Source organism: Lissotriton helveticus, chromosome 5_1, assembly GCF_964261635.1.
Source record: "Lissotriton helveticus chromosome 5_1, aLisHel1.1, whole genome shotgun sequence".
NCBI classification, from domain to species: Eukaryota; Metazoa; Chordata; class Amphibia; order Caudata; family Salamandridae; genus Lissotriton; species Lissotriton helveticus.
The window spans coordinates 1562083519-1562106776 of record NC_136065.1 but is presented as its reverse complement, the minus strand read 5'-3'; positions in this window follow the sequence as shown (position 1 = coordinate 1562106776).

Here is a 23258-nt window from a genome sequence, read left to right as displayed (position 1 = left end):
CTTGCAAAGCTAAGAAATTGACAAAAAAAACCATTTTCCTCACATTTCTGTGGTGGAAAGTTCTGGAATCTGCGTGGATCAACAAATTTCCACCCACACAGCGTTCTCCCGGGTCTCCCGAAGAAAATGGTACCTCACTTGCCTGGGTCTGCCTAGTGGCTGCGACAGGAAACAGCGCAAAACGCAACATGGTCGCACCTCAATTTCGCAGTGAAATTGTGCCCTTTTTTGGCAAAGAGCCTACCTTTTGTTTTTGAACCCTAACTCTGCCGGCACCTAGGGAAACCTAGCAAACCTATACATTTTTGAAAACTAGACACCCAGGGGAATTCAGGATGCGGTGACTCGACTGCCTACCACCATGTTCTGTTACCCAGAATCCCTTGCAAAGCTAAACAATTGACAAAAAAACGCTTTCCCTCACATTTCTGTGGTGGAAAGTTCTGGAATCTGCATGGATCAACAAATTTCCACCCATCCAGCGTTCCCCCGGGTCTCCCGAAAAAAATGGTACCTCACTTACCTGGGTCTGCCTTGTGGCTGCGACAGGAAACAGCGCAAAACGCAACGTGGTCGCACCTCAATTTCGCAGTGAAATCGTGCCCTTTTTTGGCAAAGAGCCTACCTTTTGTTTTTGAACCCAAGCTCTGCTGGCACCTAGGGAAACCTAGCAAACCTATACAAATCGTTGAAAACTAGACACCCAGGGGAATTCAGGATGGGGTGACTTGACTGCCTACCACCAGGTTCTGTTACCCAGAATCCCTTGCAAATCTTAGAAATTGACAAACAAAACGCATTTTCCTCACATTTCTGTGGTGGAAAGTTTTGGATTCTGCGTGGATCAACAAATTTCCACCCACCCAGCGTTCCCCCGGGTCTCCCGAAAAAAATGGTACCTCACTTGCCTGGGTCTGCCTAGTGCCTGCGACAGGAAACAGCGCAAAACGCAACATGGTCGCAACTCAATTTCGCAGTGAAATCGTGCCCTTTTTTGGCAAAGAGCCTACCTTTTGTTTTTGAACCCTAGCTCTGCCGGCACCTAGGGAAACCTAGCAAACCTATATATTTTTGAAAACTAGACACCCAGGGGAATTCAGAATGGGGTGACTCGACTGCTTACCACCAGGTTCTGTTACCCAGAATCCCTTGCAAAGTTAAGATATTGACAGAAAAAACGCATTTTCCTCACATTTCTGTGGTGGAAAGTTCTGGAATCTGCGTGGAGCAACAAATTTCCACCCACCCAGCATTCCCCCGGGTCTCCCGAAAACAATGGTACCTCACTTGCCTGGGTCTGCCTAGTGGCTGCGACAGGAAACAGTGCAATACGCAACGTGGTCGCACCTCAATTTCGCAGTGAAATCGTGCCCTTTTTTGGCAAAGAGCCTACCTTTTGTTTTTGACCCCTAGCTCTGCCGGCACCTAGGGAATCCTAGCAAACCTATACATTTTTGAAAACTAGACACCCAGGGGAATTCAGCATGGGGTGACTCGACTGCCTACCACCAGGTTCTGTTACCCAGAATCCCTTGCAAAGCTAAGAAATTGTAAAAAAAAAATGCATTTTCCTCACATTTCTGTGGTGGAAAGTTCTGGAATCTGAATGGATCAACAAATTTCCACCCACCCAGCGTTCCCCCGGGTCTCCCGAAACAAATGGTACCTCACTTGCCTGGGTCTGCCTACTGGCTGCGACAGGAAACAGTGCAAAACGCAACGTGGTCGCACCTCAATTTCGCAGTGAAATTGTGCCCTTTTTTGGCAAAGAGCCTACCTTTTGTTTTTGAACCCTAGCTCTGCCGGCACCTAGGGAAACCTAGCAAACCTATACATTTTTGAAGACTAGACACCCAGGGGAATTTAGGATGGGGTGACTCGACTGCCTACCACCAGGTTCTGTTACCCAGAATCCCTTGCAAAGCTAAGAAATTGACAAAAAAAACCATTTTCCTCACATTTCTGTGGTGGAAAGTTCTGGAATCTGCGTGGATCAACAAATTTCCACCCACACAGCGTTCTCCCGGGTCTCCCGAAGAAAATGGTACCTCACTTGCCTGGGTCTGCCTAGTGGCTGCGACAGGAAACAGCGCAAAACGCAACATGGTCGCACCTCAATTTCGCAGTGAAATCGTGCCCTTTTTTGGCAAAGAGCCTACCTTTTGTTTTTGACCCCTAGCTCTGCCGGCACCTAGGGAAACCTAGCAAACCTATACATTTCTGAAAACTAGACACCCAGGGGAATTCAGGATGGGGTGACTCGACTGCCTACCACCAGGTTCTGTTACCTAGAATCCCTTGCAAGGTTAAGAAATTGACAAAAAAACGCATTTTCCTCACATTTCTGTGGTGGAAAGTTCTGGAATCTGCATGGATCAACAAATTTCCACCCACCCAGCGTTCTCCTGGGTCTCCCGAAAAAAATGGTACCTCACTTGCCTGGGTCTGCCTAGTGGCTGCGACAGGAAACAGCGCAAAACGCAACGTGGTCGCACCTCAATTTCGCAGTGAAATCGTGCCCTTTTTTGGCAAAGAGCCTACCTTTTGTTTTTGAACCCAAGCTCTGCTGGCACCTAGGGAAACCTAGCAAACCTATACATCTTTGAAAACTAGACACCCAGGGGAATTCAGGATGGGGTGACTCGACTGCCTACCACCAGGTTCTGTTACCCAGAATCCCTTGCAAATCTTAGAAATTGACAAACAAAACGCATTTTCCTCACATTTCTGTGGTGGAAAGTTTTGGATTCTGCGTGGATCAACAAATTTCCACCCACCCAGCGTTCCCCCGGGTCTCCCGAAAAAAATGGTACCTCACTTGCCTGGGTCTGCCTAGTGCCTGCGACAGGAAACAGCGCAAAACGCAACATGGTCGCAACTCAATTTCGCAGTGAAATCGTGCCCTTTTTTGGCAAAGAGCCTACCTTTTGTTTTTGAACCCTAGCTCTGCCGGCACCTAGGGAAACCTAGCAAACCTATATATTTTTGAAAACTAGACACCCAGGGGAATCCAGAATGGGGTGACTCGACTGCTTACCACCAGGTTCTGTTACCCAGAATCCCTTGCAAAGTTAAGAAATTGACAGAAAAAACGCATTTTCCTCACATTTCTGTGGTGGAAAGTTCTGGAATCTGCGTGGAGCAACAAATTTCCACCCACCCAGCATTCCCCCGGGTCTCCCGAAAACAATGGTACCTCACTTGCCTGGGTCTGCCTAGTGGCTGCGACAGGAAACAGTGCAATACGCAACGTGGTCGCACCTCAATTTCGCAGTGAAATCGTGCCCTTTTTTGGCAAAGAGCCTACCTTTTGTTTTTGACCCCTAGCTCTGCCGGCTCCTAGGGGAACCTAGCAAACCTATACATTTTTGAAAACTAGACACCCAGGGAAATTCAGCATGGGGTGACTCGACTGCCTACCACCAGGTTCTGTTACCCAGAATCCCTTGCAAAGCTAAGAAATTGTAAAAAAAAAATGCATTTTCCTCACATTTCTGTGGTGGAAAGTTCTGGAATCTGAATGGATCAGCAAATTTCCACCCACCCAGCGTTCCCCCGGGTCTCCCGAAACAAATGGTACCTCACTTGCCTGGGTCTGCCTACTGGCTGCGACAGGAAACAGTGCAAAACGCAACGTGGTCGCACCTCAATTTCGCAGTGAAATTGTGCCCTTTTTTGGCAAAGAGCCTACCTTTTGTTTTTGAACCCTAGCCTTGCCGGCACCTAGGGAAACCTAGCAAACCTATACATTTTTGAAGACTAGACACCCAGGGGAATTTAGGATGGGGTGACTCGACTGCCTACCACCAGGTTCTGTTACCCAGAATCCCTTGCAAAGCTAAGAAATTGACAAAAAAAACCATTTTCCTCACATTTCTGTGGTGGAAAGTTCTGGAATCTGCGTGGATCAACAAATTTCCACCCACACAGCGTTCTCCCGGGTCTCCCGAAGAAAATGGTACCTCACTTGCCTGGGTCTGCCTAGTGGCTGCGACAGGAAACAGCGCAAAACGCAACATGGTCGCACCTCAATTTCGCAGTGAAATCGTGCCCTTTTTTGGCAAAGAGCCTACCTTTTGTTTTTGACCCCTAGCTCTGCCGGCACCTAGGGAAACCTAGCAAACCTATACATTTCTGAAAACTAGACACCCAGGGGAATTCAGGATGGGGTGACTCGACTGCCTACCACCAGGTTCTGTTACCCAGAATCCCTTGCAAACCTAAGAAATTGTAAAAACAAATGCATTTTCCTCACATTTCTGTGGTGGAAAGTTCTGGAATCTGCATGGATCAACAAATTTCCACCCACCCAGCGTTCCCCCGGGTCTCCCGAAAAAAATGGTACCTCACTTGCCTGGGTCTGCCTAGTGGCTACGACAGGAAACAGTGCAAAACGCAACGTGGTCGCACCTCAATTTCGCAGTGAAATTGTGCCCTTTTTTGGCAAAGAGCCTACCTTTTGTTTTTGAACCCTAACTCTGCCGGCACCTAGGGAAACCTAGCAAACCTATACATTTTTGAAAACTAGACACCCAGGGGAATTCAGGATGCGGTGACTCGACTGCCTACCACCATGTTCTGTTACCCAGAATCCCTTGCAAAGCTAAACAATTGACAAAAAAACGCTTTCCCTCACATTTCTGTGGTGGAAAGTTCTGGAATCTGCATGGATCAACAAATTTCCACCCATCCAGCGTTCCCCCGGGTCTCCCGAAAAAAATGGTACCTCACTTACCTGGGTCTGCCTTGTGGCTGCGACAGGAAACAGCGCAAAACGCAACGTGGTCGCACCTCAATTTCGCAGTGAAATCGTGCCCTTTTTTGGCAAAGAGCCTACCTTTTGTTTTTGAACCCAAGCTCTGCTGGCACCTAGGGAAACCTAGCAAACCTATACAAATCGTTGAAAACTAGACACCCAGGGGAATTCAGGATGGGGTGACTCGACTGCCTACCACCAGGTTCTGTTACCCAGAATCCCTTGCAAATCTTAGAAATTGACAAACAAAACGCATTTTCCTCACATTTCTGTGGTGGAAAGTTTTGGATTCTGCGTGGATCAACAAATTTCCACCCACCCAGCGTTCCCCCGGGTCTCCCGAAAAAAATGGTACCTCACTTGCCTGGGTCTGCCTAGTGCCTGCGACAGGAAACAGCGCAAAACGCAACATGGTCGCAACTCAATTTCGCAGTGAAATCGTGCCCTTTTTTGGCAAAGAGCCTACCTTTTGTTTTTGAACCCTAGCTCTGCCGGCACCTAGGGAAACCTAGCAAACCTATATATTTTTGAAAACTAGACACCCAGGGGAATTCAGAATGGGGTGACTCGACTGCTTACCACCAGGTTCTGTTACCCAGAATCCCTTGCAAAGTTAAGATATTGACAGAAAAAACGCATTTTCCTCACATTTCTGTGGTGGAAAGTTCTGGAATCTGCGTGGAGCAACAAATTTCCACCCACCCAGCATTCCCCCGGGTCTCCCGAAAACAATGGTACCTCACTTGCCTGGGTCTGCCTAGTGGCTGCGACAGGAAACAGTGCAATACGCAACGTGGTCGCACCTCAATTTCGCAGTGAAATCGTGCCCTTTTTTGGCAAAGAGCCTACCTTTTGTTTTTGACCCCTAGCTCTGCCGGCACCTAGGGAATCCTAGCAAACCTATACATTTTTGAAAACTAGACACCCAGGGGAATTCAGCATGGGGTGACTCGACTGCCTACCACCAGGTTCTGTTACCCAGAATCCCTTGCAAAGCTAAGAAATTGTAAAAAAAAAATGCATTTTCCTCACATTTCTGTGGTGGAAAGTTCTGGAATCTGAATGGATCAACAAATTTCCACCCACCCAGCGTTCCCCCGGGTCTCCCGAAACAAATGGTACCTCACTTGCCTGGGTCTGCCTACTGGCTGCGACAGGAAACAGTGCAAAACGCAACGTGGTCGCACCTCAATTTCGCAGTGAAATTGTGCCCTTTTTTGGCAAAGAGCCTACCTTTTGTTTTTGAACCCTAGCTCTGCCGGCACCTAGGGAAACCTAGCAAACCTATACATTTTTGAAGACTAGACACCCAGGGGAATTTAGGATGGGGTGACTCGACTGCCTACCACCAGGTTCTGTTACCCAGAATCCCTTGCAAAGCTAAGAAATTGACAAAAAAAACCATTTTCCTCACATTTCTGTGGTGGAAAGTTCTGGAATCTGCGTGGATCAACAAATTTCCACCCACACAGCGTTCTCCCGGGTCTCCCGAAGAAAATGGTACCTCACTTGCCTGGGTCTGCCTAGTGGCTGCGACAGGAAACAGCGCAAAACGCAACATGGTCGCACCTCAATTTCGCAGTGAAATCGTGCCCTTTTTTGGCAAAGAGCCTACCTTTTGTTTTTGACCCCTAGCTCTGCCGGCACCTAGGGAAACCTAGCAAACCTATACATTTCTGAAAACTAGACACCCAGGGGAATTCAGGATGGGGTGACTCGACTGCCTACCACCAGGTTCTGTTACCCAGAATCCCTTGCAAACCTAAGAAATTGTAAAAACAAATGCATTTTCCTCACATTTCTGTGGTGGAAAGTTCTGGAATCTGCATGGATCAACAAATTTCCACCCACCCAGCGTTCCCCCGGGTCTCCCGAAAAAAATGGTACCTCACTTGCCTGGGTCTGCCTAGTGGCTACGACAGGAAACAGTGCAAAACGCAACGTGGTCGCACCTCAATTTCGCAGTGAAATTGTGCCCTTTTTTGGCAAAGAGCCTACCTTTTGTTTTTGAACCCTAACTCTGCCGGCACCTAGGGAAACCTAGCAAACCTATACATTTGTGAAAACTAGACACCCAGGGGAATTCAGGATGGGGTGACTCGACTGCCTACCACCAGGTTCTGTTACCCAGAATCCCTTGCAAAGCTAAGAAATTGACAAAAAAAACGAATTTTCCTCACATTTCTGTGGTGGAAAGTTCTGGAATCTGCGTGGATCAACAAATTTCCACTCACCCAGCGTTCCCCCAGGTCTCCCGAAAAAAATGGTACCTCACTTGCCTGGGTCTGCCTAGTGCCTGCGGCAGGAAACAGCGCAAAACGCAACGTGGTCGCACCGCAATTTCGCAGTGAAAATGTGCCCTTTTTTGGCAAAGAGCCTACCTTTTATTTTTGACCCCTAGCTCTGCCGGCACCTAGGGAAACCTAGCAAACCTATACATTTTTGAAAACTAGACACCCAGGGGAATTCAGGATGGGGTGACTCGACTGCCTACCACCAGGTTCTGTTACCCAGAATCCCTTGCAAAGTTTAGAAATTGACAAAAAAACGCATTTTCCTCACATTTCTGTGGTGGAAAGTTATGGAATCTGCGTGGATCAACAAATTTCCACCCACCCAGCGTTCCCCCGGGTCTCCCGAAAAAAATTGTACCTCACATGCCTGGGTTTGCCTAGTGCCTGCGACAGGAAACAGCGCAAAACGCAACGTGGTCGCAACTCAATTTCGCAGTGAAATCGTGCCCTTTTTTGGCAAAGAGCCTACCTTTTGTTTTTTAACCCTAGCTCTGCCGGCACCTAGGGAAACCTAGCAAACCTATACATTTTTGAAAACGAGACACCCAGGGAAAATCAGGATGGGGTGACTCGACTGCCTACCACCAGGTTCTGTTACCCAGAATCCCTTGCAAAGCTAAGAAATTGACAAAAAAACGGGACTTATTGGTAAAAACTAGGAAGGGAGGTTGTAACAAGCAGCGCTGGTTTGACGCCACTTGTTCAAAAGCACATACATCCTTAATGGCAGCTCTGAAGATCAAACCTAGGCCGAGGGCTGACATCGCCATATTGAGGAAGGAATACAAGCGAGCAGTCAAGACCAGACAGGATAATATCAAGCACGAAGCCTGGGAGAATCTTCTTTCCACGGCCGTCCTGCGGGACAGCAGGCAATTCTGGGACATAGTCAACCAGCCCTTCTTCTCTGATTCAGCCAATGTCGCCACGGATTGTGTTATCCTGACGACAAATGGTTGGCTCATTTTAGAACAGTGTATGGAGACAACGATACGGACTGCCAAGTATGTCCCCTGGCGGTCCCGGATGCACCACCCATTTGTTTTAAGAGGGCAGAGGTCGAGAAAGCTATTTTGGCCACCACCAAGAACAAGGCACCTGGCCCGACGGGGTGCCAGCCGATTTCTACATACACTCACCCAAACTATGGGCGGGAGTTCTGGCCAATGTTTTCACCGCCGTTAATGGCAACCCTCTATCAACCATCTGGGCAACTTCTACCATCGTCCCTAGTTTCAAGAAGGGCCAGCGTGACGACCCCGGGTGTTACAGGCCCATATCCCTCTTGGACTCTGCAGTTAAGATCTTAGGCAGAGTACTTCTGGTCAAGCTGAGGGATAGCGTTGAGAGCTGCGGGGGGCTGGCCGACATTCAATATGGGTTTAGGGAAAGGATAGGAACGGTAGAGCAATGCTCCAACTTACATCTGTTGATCTCGAAATACACGGTGGCCAAGGAGGGGTCTTTATTCCTAGCGTTTATGGACCTCTCCTCGGCATTCGACTTGGTGAACAGGTCTAAGTTGTGGACCACCCTCCTGGGGATGGGGATAGATGAGGCACTGGTTAGGTATATGGCGTCACTTCACCAAGAGCTATTTACTGCAGTGCGGGTAACCAATGAGGGAAGGTGCACGCCCCGTTTTAATTCCATGCGCGGGGTCAGGCAGGGTTGTATATTGGCCCCGCTGCTCTTCACTATTTACATTAATGGTTTGGGTGCCTACCTGGAAGACGTGGAGGGAGACGTTCCGCGTGCAGGAGCGGCTAAGATCCCCGCTCTCCTGTACGCGGACGACGCGGTACTGATAGCTCGCACTGGTGTCTGCCTTCAACGTCTCCTGGATGCCTTCGGCACATTTATGGACCACCTAGATTTAAAAATTAATACTAATAAATCACACACAATGGTTTTTGGGCGCAAAAGAAATAAGGGGATATCTAAAACCTTTCAATGCAAAGGTGAGGTTGTCACCAGAGTCCCGACTTTTCCCTATCTGGGGGTCCTTTTTGATCAAAGGGGCACTTGGGGACCCCAGGTTAGAGCTAAGAGGCTGGCGGTGACTAGATCATCAGCAGCCCTCATGGGATTTGCAAATAGGTTGGGTGCTAGGTCGATGGAAGCCCTTTTAAAAATGTATAATAGTAAATCTGTTGCACTGGCATTATATGGTTCACCCCTATGGGGTTATGTAAACCTTGAACCGATACAGAAGGCGGAAAACAGATTTTTACGCTCCCTTTTGTCTGTCCCACAGTCCACTCTGACTTTTTCCATACATATGGAGGTGGGCCTAGATTTCGTCACTGATAGACTGAACATGGCACCCTTGATCTTTTGGCTAAAGACGTGGCTCAATGAAGAACTGTCCCTCAATCATAAGATCATGACTGATGTCATGTCTTTGGACCATTCCAAAAGGGTGCCATGGTTGGCCTACCTGATGAAGTCCTTTTCAGATCTGGGACGCCCGGAACTCTTCACATCCCCCCTGGATATCAAGAAACAGGATGTAGATACAATGAAGAAGCAGTTCATGAGTAGGGCAAGAGCGGGGCGTGAGGAAAGGGGACTGCAGAAACCGGCAGTGAGGAAACACTATCTGCTTGTAAATTCCTTTTTTTTTTTTTTTTTTTTATTAGAACCAGTATTAACAGAGGATAATTCATATTCCGTAAAATACAATAAATCCAGTATTTGCATTTAAATTCAGTAAAACGTAAAGCAACACATGCCGTAACAATCATAAAACAAACAGCTTAACAAAGAATACAAAATAGACAATAGCAGTTATTGTGGGAAAAAGAAAAAAAAAAAAGGAAGGGATTCATATTAGATTTAACCAATTCCACTAGGACATAAACCTTCTTTCCAAGTAGAAATTGGGCGCCACAGTTCTTTGCCACAAAGTTTTGTTTTGGTTCCCCTAGTCGCATATATTGCGGATTCAAAATTAAAGACAGCGAGAAGGCGAGCTAGCCACATTTGGAAGCTAGGGGGAAGACTATCCTTCCAACGCGCAGACAAGATTAATCTCAGTACAGCTGTACCTATAAATAATAATCTTTGTTCCGATGTACTTAACTTTAGCAAGCTATCAAATCCCAAAACATATAAGGTGTCAGACTCTGGAAGTTTATGATGAAAGACTTTCTCCCAAAATGAGGCAATCATATTTTTTAATAGAAGTAGCTCGGGGCAGCTGCTGAACAGGTGAATTAACGTCGCTGGACCGTTTGAACACTGTGGGCATAAGTCATTTTCCCTTTTGCCCCAAGCAAAAAGTTTGGCAGGGGTAAAGTATAAATCATAAATGGTTTTGTACAGTTGTGCCCTTAAATTACTAGCCATAAACAAATTATTGCTCATTTCCAGTGTTATATCTATATCGATATCAGGATTATTTAATTTTACCGCCCATTTAGTTTCTGTTTTTGCGATATCATCATTGACATTTATTAATAGAATATTGTATAATGTTCCTATCCTAGTTTTTGCGAGGTAGCATGCTTCTATTAGGTCGTTCTTCTGGAGATTAATTAGATCTTTTTTAGCTTTTAATTTTGCATGTAATTGAGCAAATTTGAGAAAGTCCCCTTCTGGGAGACCAAATTTTATTTTCACATCTTGAAATGTAGTCTGTGGGCCATTTATCCAAACCTCATTAATTGTTCTTATGCCCAGGCTATACCATTTCTTGGCTGTATGTTCAAAATCAAGATCAGAGGTAATGGTAGATTGACATAGGGGCGTATATCGGTTAGTTTTACCGATCTGTATATGTTTAAGTATCTGATTCCAGATTAGCCAGGCGCTTTTAATAATCTCACCCTTAATTTGTTTATAATGGGCATTTTCAGTTTTTCTTAATAGCAAGCCGTTAGCTTCCTGCCCAAGCATTAATTCATAGATTGTAGGAATAGTAGAGTTAATAGTATCAGTGGCAGAGGGTATTTCTAGAATCATTGGTTTTAGGTGTTTTAAAAAGGCTGCCCAATGGTACAAGATAATATTCGGTGCTGTAAGCCCACCTCTGTTGAGCGGAATGGATAAGTAAGATAGAGATCGTCTAATCTTCCCATGTTGCCACACAAATTTAGAAGTAAGTTTATTGATTGAATTAATTATCTTAGAGTCTATAATTAAAGGGATAGAGCGAAAGAGGTACAGACATTTCGGTAATATATTCATCTTTAGATAATTCACTCTGCCTATAATGGAAAGGTGTAATCCATTTACCCTATCCAGATCTATTTTAATTTTGTCTATAAGTGGGTCAAAGTTGTTTTTAGCTAAAGTCTTTATATCAGCGGATAGAGTCACACCGAGATATGTCGCGGTTTTTGCTCTTCTTGTATCCAAACAGATAGTATTGTCGGTGCACAGTACAATGGTCTTTCCCCCATTCAGAGAATAACCCGAATATTTACCATATTGGAAAGAGAGCAGTTCGATTTCATGAAGCGCTTCGATCGGGTGAGATGTTAATACCGCGATGTCATCAGCGTATGCCAAAACTTTGGTTTCATAATGATTACATAAGATCGGCTTTATATTATTATTTTCTATTAATTTTAAAATAAGGGGATTAATATAAAGGGCGAAAAGTAAAGGAGAGCAAGGACAGCCTTGTCTTGTGCCTCTTGTTATATTGATGAAACCTGATTCCAAGCCTGATATTGAGAGTCTTGCTTTGGGTTGATGATACATAGATTTAATAGATTTAAGAAATTCGGGGCCGAAATTAAGACGTGCCATGGCAACCCACAAAAAGCTCCATGAGACACGATCAAAGGCTTTCTCAGCGTCAAGCAGGATCATAGACATCTGATCTCCCGTGACCCACATGGCATCGAATAAAGCAATAGAGCGGCGAATATGATCAGTTGTCCCCTTGCCCGGAACGAAGCCATGCTGCCACAGAGAAACCAGATGCCCAATCTGCTTGTAAATTCCATTGCACTAGCACCTTACCTTGGTTTTGTTACGAAGCTATTTCATAGGTTTCTCCTGACTAAATTTAGGTTTAATTTGTTACATTTTTATTTGGGTAATTTCAAAACTTGGGAAAAACCAGAATTAGCCCCTCCTTGTTGTGATACTTTTTCTGTTCAAGATACCATGCATTTCGTTATGTTTTGTGGTTTCTTTTTAGAGCCTAGGAAAAAATATCTGTTGCCTGTTTTAAAGGAGGCTGGCTTCACGCAGGTGAGACCAGCTCTGCTCTATCTTCAATCACTGAACGACATCCGTATTCCATTTTGCATGGCAAATTTCTTGGTGGCGGCAGTTAGAACTAAAACAAATGCAACATAGAAATGGGCCCCCCTAAATGAGTTTTATTATTTTTAAACTTTGTATAAAATGAATTCATTCGCCCTTTTCATATATAGCCCAGAATTATACCCCATTGTATGCACTGATCTGTATGATATTGTAAATAGTCTTTATTTGTATATTAATGTTTTTATCTCTTTGTATGATTTTTAACTAAATCGAATAAAGATTCTTGACTGACTGACAAAAAAAATGCATTTTCCTCACATTTCTGTGGTGGAAAGTTCTGGAATCTGAATGGATCAACAAATTTCCACCCACCCAGCGTTCCCCCGGGTCTCCCGAAACAAATGGTACCTCACTTGCCTGGGTCTGCCTACTGGCTGCGACAGGAAACAGTGCAAAACGCAACGTGGTCGCACCTCAATTTCGCAGTGAAATTGTGCCCTTTTTTGGCAAAGAGCCTACCTTTTGTTTTTGAACCCTAGCTCTGCCGGCACCTAGGGAAACCTAGCAAACCTATACATTTTTGAAGACTAGACACCCAGGGGAATTTAGGATGGGGTGACTCGACTGCCTACCACCAGGTTCTGTTACCCAGAATCCCTTGCAAAGCTAAGAAATTGACAAAAAAAACCATTTTCCTCACATTTCTGTGGTGGAAAGTTCTGGAATCTGCGTGGATCAACAAATTTCCACCCACACAGCGTTCTCCCGGGTCTCCCGAAGAAAATGGTACCTCACTTGCCTGGGTCTGCCTAGTGGCTGCGACAGGAAACAGCGCAAAACGCAACATGGTCGCACCTCAATTTCGCAGTGAAATCGTGCCCTTTTTTGGCAAAGAGCCTACCTTTTGTTTTTGACCCCTAGCTCTGCCGGCACCTAGGGAAACCTAGCAAACCTATACATTTCTGAAAACTAGACACCCAGGGGAATTCAGGATGGGGTGACTCGACTGCCTACCACCAGGTTCTGTTACCCAGAATCCCTTGCAAACCTAAGAAATTGTAAAAACAAATGCATTTTCCTCACATTTCTGTGGTGGAAAGTTCTGGAATCTGCATGGATCAACAAATTTCCACCCACCCAGCGTTCCCCCGGGTCTCCCGAAAAAAATGGTACCTCACTTGCCTGGGTCTGCCTAGTGGCTACGACAGGAAACAGTGCAAAACGCAACGTGGTCGCACCTCAATTTCGCAGTGAAATTGTGCCCTTTTTTGGCAAAGAGCCTACCTTTTGTTTTTGAACCCTAACTCTGCCGGCACCTAGGGAAACCTAGCAAACCTATACATTTGTGAAAACTAGACACCCAGGGGAATTCAGGATGGGGTGACTCGACTGCCTACCACCAGGTTCTGTTACCCAGAATCCCTTGCAAAGCTAAGAAATTGACAAAAAAAACGAATTTTCCTCACATTTCTGTGGTGGAAAGTTCTGGAATCTGCGTGGATCAACAAATTTCCACTCACCCAGCGTTCCCCCAGGTCTCCCGAAAAAAATGGTACCTCACTTGCCTGGGTCTGCCTAGTGCCTGCGGCAGGAAACAGCGCAAAACGCAACGTGGTCGCACCGCAATTTCGCAGTGAAAATGTGCCCTTTTTTGGCAAAGAGCCTACCTTTTATTTTTGACCCCTAGCTCTGCCGGCACCTAGGGAAACCTAGCAAACCTATACATTTTTGAAAACTAGACACCCAGGGGAATTCAGGATGGGGTGACTCGACTGCCTACCACCAGGTTCTGTTACCCAGAATCCCTTGCAAAGTTTAGAAATTGACAAAAAAACGCATTTTCCTCACATTTCTGTGGTGGAAAGTTATGGAATCTGCGTGGATCAACAAATTTCCACCCACCCAGCGTTCCCCCGGGTCTCCCGAAAAAAATTGTACCTCACATGCCTGGGTTTGCCTAGTGCCTGCGACAGGAAACAGCGCAAAACGCAACGTGGTCGCAACTCAATTTCGCAGTGAAATCGTGCCCTTTTTTGGCAAAGAGCCTACCTTTTGTTTTTTAACCCTAGCTCTGCCGGCACCTAGGGAAACCTAGCAAACCTATACATTTTTGAAAACGAGACACCCAGGGAAAATCAGGATGGGGTGACTCGACTGCCTACCACCAGGTTCTGTTACCCAGAATCCCTTGCAAAGCTAAGAAATTGACAAAAAAACGGGACTTATTGGTAAAAACTAGGAAGGGAGGTTGTAACAAGCAGCGCTGGTTTGACGCCACTTGTTCAAAAGCACATACATCCTTAATGGCAGCTCTGAAGATCAAACCTAGGCCGAGGGCTGACATCGCCATATTGAGGAAGGAATACAAGCGAGCAGTCAAGACCAGACAGGATAATATCAAGCACGAAGCCTGGGAGAATCTTCTTTCCACGGCCGTCCTGCGGGACAGCAGGCAATTCTGGGACATAGTCAACCAGCCCTTCTTCTCTGATTCAGCCAATGTCGCCACGGATTGTGTTATCCTGACGACAAATGGTTGGCTCATTTTAGAACAGTGTATGGAGACAACGATACGGACTGCCAAGTATGTCCCCTGGCGGTCCCGGATGCACCACCCATTTGTTTTAAGAGGGCAGAGGTCGAGAAAGCTATTTTGGCCACCACCAAGAACAAGGCACCTGGCCCGACGGGGTGCCAGCCGATTTCTACATACACTCACCCAAACTATGGGCGGGAGTTCTGGCCAATGTTTTCACCGCCGTTAATGGCAACCCTCTATCAACCATCTGGGCAACTTCTACCATCGTCCCTAGTTTCAAGAAGGGCCAGCGTGACGACCCCGGGTGTTACAGGCCCATATCCCTCTTGGACTCTGCAGTTAAGATCTTAGGCAGAGTACTTCTGGTCAAGCTGAGGGATAGCGTTGAGAGCTGCGGGGGGCTGGCCGACATTCAATATGGGTTTAGGGAAAGGATAGGAACGGTAGAGCAATGCTCCAACTTACATCTGTTGATCTCGAAATACACGGTGGCCAAGGAGGGGTCTTTATTCCTAGCGTTTATGGACCTCTCCTCGGCATTCGACTTGGTGAACAGGTCTAAGTTGTGGACCACCCTCCTGGGGATGGGGATAGATGAGGCACTGGTTAGGTATATGGCGTCACTTCACCAAGAGCTATTTACTGCAGTGCGGGTAACCAATGAGGGAAGGTGCACGCCCCGTTTTAATTCCATGCGCGGGGTCAGGCAGGGTTGTATATTGGCCCCGCTGCTCTTCACTATTTACATTAATGGTTTGGGTGCCTACCTGGAAGACGTGGAGGGAGACGTTCCGCGTGCAGGAGCGGCTAAGATCCCCGCTCTCCTGTACGCGGACGACGCGGTACTGATAGCTCGCACTGGTGTCTGCCTTCAACGTCTCCTGGATGCCTTCGGCACATTTATGGACCACCTAGATTTAAAAATTAATACTAATAAATCACACACAATGGTTTTTGGGCGCAAAAGAAATAAGGGGATATCTAAAACCTTTCAATGCAAAGGTGAGGTTGTCACCAGAGTCCCGACTTTTCCCTATCTGGGGGTCCTTTTTGATCAAAGGGGCACTTGGGGACCCCAGGTTAGAGCTAAGAGGCTGGCGGTGACTAGATCATCAGCAGCCCTCATGGGATTTGCAAATAGGTTGGGTGCTAGGTCGATGGAAGCCCTTTTAAAAATGTATAATAGTAAATCTGTTGCACTGGCATTATATGGTTCACCCCTATGGGGTTATGTAAACCTTGAACCGATACAGAAGGCGGAAAACAGATTTTTACGCTCCCTTTTGTCTGTCCCACAGTCCACTCTGACTTTTTCCATACATATGGAGGTGGGCCTAGATTTCGTCACTGATAGACTGAACATGGCACCCTTGATCTTTTGGCTAAAGACGTGGCTCAATGAAGAACTGTCCCTCAATCATAAGATCATGACTGATGTCATGTCTTTGGACCATTCCAAAAGGGTGCCATGGTTGGCCTACCTGATGAAGTCCTTTTCAGATCTGGGACGCCCGGAACTCTTCACATCCCCCCTGGATATCAAGAAACAGGATGTAGATACAATGAAGAAGCAGTTCATGAGTAGGGCAAGAGCGGGGCGTGAGGAAAGGGGACTGCAGAAACCGGCAGTGAGGAAACACTATCTGCTTGTAAATTCCTTTTTTTTTTTTTTTTTTTTATTAGAACCAGTATTAACAGAGGATAATTCATATTCCGTAAAATACAATAAATCCAGTATTTGCATTTAAATTCAGTAAAACGTAAAGCAACACATGCCGTAACAATCATAAAACAAACAGCTTAACAAAGAATACAAAATAGACAATAGCAGTTATTGTGGGAAAAAGAAAAAAAAAAAAGGAAGGGATTCATATTAGATTTAACCAATTCCACTAGGACATAAACCTTCTTTCCAAGTAGAAATTGGGCGCCACAGTTCTTTGCCACAAAGTTTTGTTTTGGTTCCCCTAGTCGCATATATTGCGGATTCAAAATTAAAGACAGCGAGAAGGCGAGCTAGCCACATTTGGAAGCTAGGGGGAAGACTATCCTTCCAACGCGCAGACAAGATTAATCTCAGTACAGCTGTACCTATAAATAATAATCTTTGTTCCGATGTACTTAACTTTAGCAAGCTATCAAATCCCAAAACATATAAGGTGTCAGACTCTGGAAGTTTATGATGAAAGACTTTCTCCCAAAATGAGGCAATCATATTTTTTAATAGAAGTAGCTCGGGGCAGCTGCTGAACAGGTGAATTAACGTCGCTGGACCGTTTGAACACTGTGGGCATAAGTCATTTTCCCTTTTGCCCCAAGCAAAAAGTTTGGCAGGGGTAAAGTATAAATCATAAATGGTTTTGTACAGTTGTGCCCTTAAATTACTAGCCATAAACAAATTATTGCTCATTTCCAGTGTTATATCTATATCGATATCAGGATTATTTAATTTTACCGCCCATTTAGTTTCTGTTTTTGCGATATCATCATTGACATTTATTAATAGAATATTGTATAATGTTCCTATCCTAGTTTTTGCGAGGTAGCATGCTTCTATTAGGTCGTTCTTCTGGAGATTAATTAGATCTTTTTTAGCTTTTAATTTTGCATGTAATTGAGCAAATTTGAGAAAGTCCCCTTCTGGGAGACCAAATTTTATTTTCACATCTTGAAATGTAGTCTGTGGGCCATTTATCCAAACCTCATTAATTGTTCTTATGCCCAGGCTATACCATTTCTTGGCTGTATGTTCAAAATCAAGATCAGAGGTAATGGTAGATTGACATAGGGGCGTATATCGGTTAGTTTTACCGATCTGTATATGTTTAAGTATCTGATTCCAGATTAGCCAGGCGCTTTTAATAATCTCACCCTTAATTTGTTTATAATGGGCATTTTCAGTTTTTCTTAATAGCAAGCCGTTAGCTTCCTGCCCAAGCATTAATTCATAGATTGTAGGAATAGTAGAGTTAATAGTATCAGTGGCAGAGGGTATTTCTAGAATCATTGGTTTTAGGTGTTTTAAAAAGGCTGCCCAATGGTACAAGATAATATTCGGTGCTGTAAGCCCACCTCTGTTGAGCGGAATGGATAAGTAAGATAGAGATCGTCTAATCTTCCCATGTTGCCACACAAATTTAGAAGTAAGTTTATTGATTGAATTAATTATCTTAGAGTCTATAATTAAAGGGATAGAGCGAAAGAGGTACAGACATTTCGGTAATATATTCATCTTTAGATAATTCACTCTGCCTATAATGGAAAGGTGTAATCCATTTACCCTATCCAGATCTATTTTAATTTTGTCTATAAGTGGGTCAAAGTTGTTTTTAGCTAAAGTCTTTATATCAGCGGATAGAGTCACACCGAGATATGTCGCGGTTTTTGCTCTTCTTGTATCCAAACAGATAGTATTGTCGGTGCACAGTACAATGGTCTTTCCCCCATTCAGAGAATAACCCGAATATTTACCATATTGGAAAGAGAGCAGTTCGATTTCATGAAGCGCTTCGATCGGGTGAGATGTTAATACCGCGATGTCATCAGCGTATGCCAAAACTTTGGTTTCATAATGATTACATAAGATCGGCTTTATATTATTATTTTCTATTAATTTTAAAATAAGGGGATTAATATAAAGGGCGAAAAGTAAAGGAGAGCAAGGACAGCCTTGTCTTGTGCCTCTTGTTATATTGATGAAACCTGATTCCAAGCCTGATATTGAGAGTCTTGCTTTGGGTTGATGATACATAGATTTAATAGATTTAAGAAATTCGGGGCCGAAATTAAGACGTGCCATGGCAACCCACAAAAAGCTCCATGAGACACGATCAAAGGCTTTCTCAGCGTCAAGCAGGATCATAGACATCTGATCTCCCGTGACCCACATGGCATCGAATAAAGCAATAGAGCGGCGAATATGATCAGTTGTCCCCTTGCCCGGAACGAAGCCATGCTGCCACAGAGAAACCAGATGCCCAATCTGCTTGTAAATTCCATTGCACTAGCACCTTACCTTGGTTTTGTTACGAAGCTATTTCATAGGTTTCTCCTGACTAAATTTAGGTTTAATTTGTTACATTTTTATTTGGGTAATTTCAAAACTTGGGAAAAACCAGAATTAGCCCCTCCTTGTTGTGATACTTTTTCTGTTCAAGATACCATGCATTTCGTTATGTTTTGTGGTTTCTTTTTAGAGCCTAGGAAAAAATATCTGTTGCCTGTTTTAAAGGAGGCTGGCTTCACGCAGGTGAGACCAGCTCTGCTCTATCTTCAATCACTGAACGACATCCGTATTCCATTTTGCATGGCAAATTTCTTGGTGGCGGCAGTTAGAACTAAAACAAATGCAACATAGAAATGGGCCCCCCTAAATGAGTTTTATTATTTTTAAACTTTGTATAAAATGAATTCATTCGCCCTTTTCATATATAGCCCAGAATTATACCCCATTGTATGCACTGATCTGTATGATATTGTAAATAGTCTTTATTTGTATATTAATGTTTTTATCTCTTTGTATGATTTTTAACTAAATCGAATAAAGATTCTTGACTGACTGACAAAAAAAACGCATTTTCCTGACATTTCTGTGGTGGAAAGTTCTGGAATCTGCGTGGATCAACAAATTTCCACCCACCAAGCGTTCCCCCAGGTCTCCTGAAAAAAATGGTACCTCACTTGCATGGGTAGGCATAGTGGCTGCAACAGGAAAAGGTCCAAATCGTACGGTGGAGAATTAAAAATAACCTATAGCAAAACTACCTTGTTTTTTTGGGGGGCACCTGAGTTTTTGGCCCGGGGCTCGGCGGCCATCTTTGGAAACTACCAACCCCAAACAGTTCTGAAAACTAGACACCCGGGGGAGTCCAGAGAGGTATGGCATGCATGAGTCCCCCAATGTCTTCCTACCCAGAATTCCTTGCAAACCTTAAAATTAGGTAAAAAAATCACTTTTCCAAACTTATTTGAGTGGGATTTCCTTGCCGGCAAAAATGTCCTACCACCCAGCGTTCCCCTTGTTCTCCCGAGTAAAATGATACCTCACTTGTGTGGGTGCCCCAAAGCAGAACAGGCTAAAAATGAATTTTAAAAAATTGTGGTATTTAGGATTGACAAATTTAGCACCTCACCTTAGTCACAGGCCTTTGGCCCACCCACACAAGTGAGGTATCATTTTACTTGGGAGATCAAGGGGAACGCTGGGTGATAGGACATTTGTGCTGGCACGGAGATCCCACGGAAAAATGTATGGAAAAGTGTTTTCTTAACCTAAATTTAAGGTTTGCAGGGATTTCTGGGTAGGAAAACATTGGCGGACCCTCGCATGCCATACCTCCCTGGACTCCCCCGGATGTCTAGTTTTCAGAAGTGTTTGGGTTAGGTAGGTTTCCCTAGATGACCGCCGAGCCCCGGGCCAAAAACACATGGGAACCCCCTTTCAAAAACAGGTTGGGTAGTGTTTGGTTATTTTGATGTCGCCTCCTTAGGTTTGGGGCCCTTGCCTGTCGCGGGTCCTTGAGCCACCCACGCAAGTGAGGTACCATTTTTATCGGGAGACCTGGGGGAACACTGGGTGGGAGGAAATTTGTATGAGCACAGTGGTGCCACGCATTTCCACACAAAAATGTGTGAAAAAAACGTTTTGCAAGGGATTCTGGGTAAGAGAACGTTGGGGGATCCACGCAAGCCATAGCTCCTTGAAAGCCCCCGGGTGTCTACTTTGTAGAAATGTGTGGGTTTGGTAGGTTTCCCTAGATGGCCGTCTAGCACGGGGCCAAAAACCCAGATGTCCCCACTAGCAAACGCTGGAGGTTTTGACATAGGCGACTTCAACATTGACTCTGTCAAACCCACCCCTTTCCAATGGTACCCCTCCACTTGGGAGGGGTACCATTGGAAAGGGGAGATGATTCTCCCCTTTCCAATGATACCTCTCCCGTCTTTCTACGTGCTCAGAGGGCTGAGATAGTCCACTGAGCATGTAGAAAGTGAAACTGAAATGAGAAATGACGTGCGCGCTGATCGTCATTGAACAGAAACCAGGGAGGGGGCCTCGGGAGCTGGGGAAGCTCTTCCCCAGCTCCCAAGGTCAGAGGGGTGAAAAGGAAATCCCTCTGCTGTCTGCAGCAGAGGGATTTCGTGCCCCTGGCCTCATGACTGAATGGTTCCGTCATCAGCACAGGAGCACCGATGCTCATGACGGAACCATTCCGTCATGAGCATGGAAGGGGTTAAAGTGCACCAAGGAAGTAGTGGAAACTGACATAGGACCACATCCCAAACCAAACTACAGAGGTAGTAAAAACTACAAATGAAGTGGAAGAAAGACTCCGTAGTGCGATGGCTTGTAAGAGCTTGTGCTTGGTGTTAAATGAAAACTACATTTAATTATTTCAAACACATAAACAAGTGTACACCATGCTAATCCAGTTGAATAAATTAATCCAATTGCGCTCTGGCCAAGTGGCCTATGTAAATAAATCCAAAGCACTGGATGCATAAATTCATACATTTGCACAAAATCAAGTCCAAAAACAACATAGGTGTAGGCCAAGTGGCCTCATGTCTCCTCTTGGCAGAGAGGATATATTACATGTTTGAAATTAGTAAATACATTTCTCAAGGAGAAAGGGGGAGGGAAAGAAAAATTAAAGAGAAAAGACAATATACTCCCCCCGGCCAAGTGGCCAAATAAACTAAACAGTAGGGATAGTTTATGCGCTAGTCCTATAACGCTACCTATGTACATGTTATCAAACTGCCGAGAGACATATTCAAAACTTATATGTTCTGGGAGGTGGAGCTCAGTCAAGGGAAGTGAGTGGGTTGCCGGGCGGAAAAAGCCAATCCTTAGATATGGCTAGATTGAAACAAGTAGTGCTAAAATAAATCTTTTAGCGCTGTGGTTAGTGCAAGAGGTGAACCATATACTATCTGTTGACAGCCTATTCAGACCTACATCAAAGAGTATAGACATGGGTGTGATTGTGCAATTAAAAGGTGGGGTACAGGTAGTGTGCAACAGAGGGAATGCGGAAAATTTAACCAAAAGTGACATAGTGATGGGTTACCCGCCGAGTGTGAGCTACCCCATGTGCAGGACCAGGTAGGTCGTGACGAGGTCGCCTTGTCTAAGCTCTACTGTGAAGCTCCTAACTCCACATCTATCAACAGAGAGGGCCCTCTCCGATGAGAAAGTGTGTGTTGGACGTTGCAAACACAACAGCTGGGGATGGGAGTGAGAAGAGGGTCAGGTGCAGAGGTTAGGTAAGATTGTATAAAGGCCTAACATAAGGTCTTCAGCCAATATGCACATGTAACTCCTCATCCTCATTCATGCCAAAGGGGTTTCTTGAATCCAGACGAATGATGTACTGGGATTCCAGGATACGTAGCTGCTTTAGTCTGTTACCCCCTCTCGGATTTGCAGGAATTCTGTCAATGCCAAAGAAAGAAAAATGATTAACATCACTGTCATGAAAGTGCAACCAGTGGCGTGAAGTGGCATAACTCATGTCAACATTCTTAATCGCCCTCATGTGTTCCAATATGCGTTTCTTTATTGGGAAGATGGTGCTCCCAATATAAAACTTGGCACATGGGCAAACAATCACGTACACACAAAAGTCAGTATTACAATTCATGAATTTCCCAATGCGTTCACTTTTGCCTGTAGGAAGGGGATATGACTTGACATTCTTGCTAGTGGCACAGGCTTTGCACTTGCCACATTTGTAAAAGCCTTTCTGTTCCTTTAGCCAATTCTTTTTCTTCTTAGGTGCCTCGAAGTAGCTTCTCACTAACATGTCTCTCAAAGAGCGTGCCTTTCTGTACGTTATCTGGGGTTGTCTGTTAATCGTTTTGCCTATGACCGGATCACTCTTGACAATGTGCCAGTGTTTCTTTAATATCTCACGCACTCTGCCTGCTTCTACATTGTAGGTTGTTATCAGCCTGACATTGTTAGATTCCAGGTTCTCTGTAGCTCTCACTTTCTTTTTGGTCAAGAGTGTCTCTCTATTACTGGCTTTGGCTTTTTCTTTGGCAACCAGCAGTACCTGGTCGGAATAACCCCTAGCCTTGAATCTCTGTGTCATGGTGGCCTGTTCTTTCTCAAATGCAGCCTCTGAGCTGCATTTACGCTTAGCCCTCAGGAATTCCCCTTAGGGGATGCTATCCTTAAGACTATTGGGGTGGTGACATGTAGGATGCTGTTGCCTGAGGTGGGTTTCCTGTATAGGCTGGTTTGGATGGCTCCTTCCACAATTTTCACTTTTACATCTAGGAAGTCCATTTCTGTCTGGTCTGTCTTGTTGGTAAATTTCAGATTAACCTCATTCCTATCGAGGCAGGCAAGGAATTTGTTCAACTCTTACTTGGAACCATCCCAGATCAGGAAAATATCGTCAATATACCTGGTGTAAAAGCCAATGTGACATGT